We start from the raw sequence: 4,043 nt of genomic DNA, 5'->3' as shown, positions 1-4,043 counted from the left end.
AAGCTCCGTGTGTGTTTTTAATCGTCTTTAAACCAAACGATTGCAATTAAATAAACTGTTCAATCAGTTACAGTTTGTGTGGTTAGTAGCAGCTTCCAGCTGAGTAATACAGGAAACTTATTCAACCTTTCTGATTACACCAGCACCTGCAGTGACGTCTAGCTTGCGTTTTTAAGCATTTTGACAGGAGTAAAAAACATAGATGAAGGAAAGGGAGAAAAAAAGACACAAAACACAAGAAACACTTTTCATACTGCAAGAAAAAGAGCAAACAACTCCCTTTGCATTGATTAGAGACAGACCTGTCATTTCTGAGTGCACCTGTGTGTGGCTGTTTCAAAGATATGCACGCCTCTGCACACCTATTTAAATGCCTCTCATTGGTTCTCTAACAGAACAAGTCACCCAGGTAGGTGGTGTTTCTCTGTTTCCTCTTCTGTACTTTCTTCAGGTGAAGTGAAGCTGGGTGTAGGCCAGGTTGAAGCAGCCTACTTTAAAAAGAAGTGTGCATTACAGGACACTGGCGTGGTAACTGGCATGAGCTATAAGATAACAACTGTCTTTAACAGTTCTTTACTCATCTCCTCTTGTACTTGACCTTTCCTAATACTTCCCTTTGTCTCCCACTCACTCCTCATGTCCTTGCACTTTATCCTTCTCCTCTACTTCCAAATTAAATCTATATGTATCCTCTTCTTTCTCCTTGCTCCCTCCATCCCTGCCTCTCTTCGCCCGTGGCGGGCTCTGGGTCAACTCCAGGTTCTTGGTTTCCCTCCTCTGGCTGGGTCGGGAAGCGTGCATGCGAGCCCCTTTGAGAAATGTCAGTGTCCGTGTGCTGGGAAAGTCGGGGGGCCTTCACGAGCCATCAGACCCGCTGTCACGTCCAGGCGGCCAAATGGAGACTGACAGGCCGCTCCAACGAGCCTAACCATCTGTACCAAATGTGACAGCAGGGGAAAGAGGATGTCTGGTAAATCAGGAGGAACGACAGGAGCGCGCTGTGACATGGAGGAGGAAGAGGAGAAGCCGGAGAAAGACACTGCACTTCTTAAAGTAAGGGCACATGGGAAATGGTGTCAGTTAGTTTTCCAGTAGAGTAATAGACTGTTTCTCCTCAACAGAGACGGCATCAGTTTCTACTGATGCGTGTAAGAGTGTAAACTGAGGACTGACTCCTTCTGCAGTGTTTCTCATCAGTCTGTTGTAGTTTGGGGGAAGATTTTTAGAATTAGAGATGCAAGTTTTTACAGTCTAATATTTAATTTAACCCAAATCTCTCTTGCACTGATTTCTTAAAACTCTTACAAATTAATTTCAAATTCAAAGTCCCATAAGTTCACATAAGTAACGAAATTATAATGGAGAAATACAGAGAAACATGTCAAATACGATGTGTGTTTATGTTTGAACAGTGCAACTAATTCATACAGTCTAACCCTTAACAAATAATATAAATATTAGTGTTAAAGGAATTAAATCAGAATAAACCACTAATATGTGATGTTTCCCTCTAAATCACATAAATAACCATGAGTAAAATAGTGTTGCATTGCTTATAATAAAGCCATTAAGTGCACATTGGAGTGTTGCTACATACACAGTTGACATGATTAATTTACAGTCTTAAGGATCAGGAACGTGCGACCAAAAAAGCATCCATTCATCTTTAGTGCAGCATTCTAATATGTGAAACAAATCAGTATGTAAAAAAAGAACATGAGTAATACAACATTTTATGCCTTGTTCAATCACTCAAACACCAGGCTCATTCAATCACCAACTTCATATTTATTCAGGATGTTTTTTTGTAGTTAATGGAGTTTTTTGCCACACATATTCCCAATCTGGCCTTTGTCGTGTGATATATATACTGTATATATATATAATAATTCACCTTAAAAAGCCCTATAATTGTGAATGTAGTCAGCAGAAAGCTTCGTCAAGCGTCGTTATTTTCTGCTGTTTCTCATTTCCGACTTCCACTAAGAAATGCATGCATTATATTTAGATCTCATTTATCCACAGTTTAATACGAGTCTGTCTGGTTTTTAAAATACATTGGCAGCTACTTGTGGCTGACGCGTTTGACTCCTTTGTTACACTGCAGAAATCAATTAACCCTGAAAAATGGCTGTTGCGCTTGTGTTTACATTTTTTTATTGCTTTTGGGAAAGGACGCAAAAACATTTACTGATTACAGGCTTAACTGTAATCCTACAAATTTGTATATGTGTAAAAGATGAATATAATATTTCACTGTGGAACGTTATGAATCAGTCTAACCTGTACTAAATGATTTAATTGTCACAAATGATCTCAGGATGTAGTGTAGGATATTACATACGCCCTCAATTTGGCACGGCCTGTTTTCTTGGCTTTTCTGTGCCTGTACTGTAGATCATATCTCAAGTAGCAGATAGAATATAAGTCTATAAAGTATAAACGTCTATTCAAACTATACAAGTATAAACTGCAGTGTTTACTTAGAGCAGGAAAAGTAGGAATGTGAAGAAGCAGAGACTTGCAGTGTGAACGCAGAACTCTCCTGGCGAGTTGCGAGAGTTGAGAGTCCTTATGGAGCGGCATCTGGGGCGGCTGACAGGAGCACTCTATTACCACTCAGAGAAAGGAACCTGAGGGCTGCAACAACACCGCTACCAGGGAGATCCAGCTGTGCAGACGCCTCCAAACACACACACATACAAACCCATGCAAATTAATAAAAGAAGCTCAAACATACACGTGCAAACATCATCCGACGAGATGCGGTTTGAGAGACATATATACGGATAGAAAGATGGATGAGTAATAAAGCGACCTCTAACCCAGGCTGAGTCGTCTTTCCACTGCCTGAGTTTAAGGCCCGAGGTGGAATAGCTAACTGCTCCTCTCTTAGCCTGCGCTGCTGGGCACATTAACTAAACTCATATCGCTCTCAGCCACTATCAATTATTCACCACCCCCTTCCCCTCTTTCCCCTCTTTCCCCTCTTTTCTCCCATTTTCAAAGGAGATCAACTCCAACAGCCATTCCCAGCTTACTAACACAGTTTTCTTTAGGTGTGTTTTAGAACTTCAAATTGTCATTATAATCTTAATAATATTCTTTTACATGCTAATAACGGTCTTACGTCATTGTTGCAATAAAACTATAAACTTCAGCTGCTTCATCTATAATTGAACACATTTTTCTCTGTATTGGGGCCTAAATTTCCTTAAAGGCACTCGAGATGTCCTGGAGCAAGAGGAGCTTCAGCGTTCTGCTCAAGGACACTTCAGAAGAGTAGATCCAACAACAGAGGCTTGAACCTGTGATTTTGAGCTGTATGCAGTGTCCGCTTGACCTCTTTGCAACTGGAATGAGTAAGGTCTTGATATGATTCACAGTGCAGATGGCTGTTGTGTGTAAAATGTACATTTTGTAACCTCTGTTCAAACTGAGCCGTCGTTTTGTGCTACAGTTTTTTTAATGATGTATCAGTTTTCTTCCTCCTAAGTTTGATGCATCTGTGTCTGACAATGTTTGTTTGTTTTATGAAGAAGTGCAAGTGCATATTTAAAGCAATAGCTCAACATTCTTATGCTTTCTTGGTAAGAGTTAGACGAGAAGACTGATACAACTCACATGTCTGTATGTTAAAGATAATGGTGCATTTTGCAGGCTGCTAGCTTAGGTTAACTTAGCTTAGTGTGAAGACTGGAAACATGTCTGTATGCTAAAGATGATGGTGCATTTTGCAGGCTGCTAGCTTAGGTTAGCTAAGCTTAGTGTAAAGATTGGAAATATGTCTGTATGCTAAAGATGATGGTGCATTTTGCAGGCTGCTAGCTTAGGTTAGCTTAGCTTAGTGTAAAGATTGGAAATATGTCTGTATGCTAAAGATAATGGTGCATTTTGCAGGCTGCTAGCTTAGGTTAGCTTAGCTTAGTGTAAAGATTGGAAATATGTCTGTATGCTAAAGATAATGGTGCATTTTGCAGGCTGCTAGCTTAGGTTAGCTTAGCTTAGTGTAAAGATTGGAAATATGTCTGTATGCTAAAGAT

Source organism: Semicossyphus pulcher, unplaced genomic scaffold, assembly GCF_022749685.1.
Source record: "Semicossyphus pulcher isolate SPU_LCO1_2020_fin unplaced genomic scaffold, fSemPul1.0.p SCAF_16, whole genome shotgun sequence".
Classification (NCBI taxonomy): Eukaryota; Metazoa; Chordata; class Actinopteri; order Labriformes; family Labridae; genus Semicossyphus; species Semicossyphus pulcher.
This window is presented reverse-complemented; position numbering follows the sequence as displayed.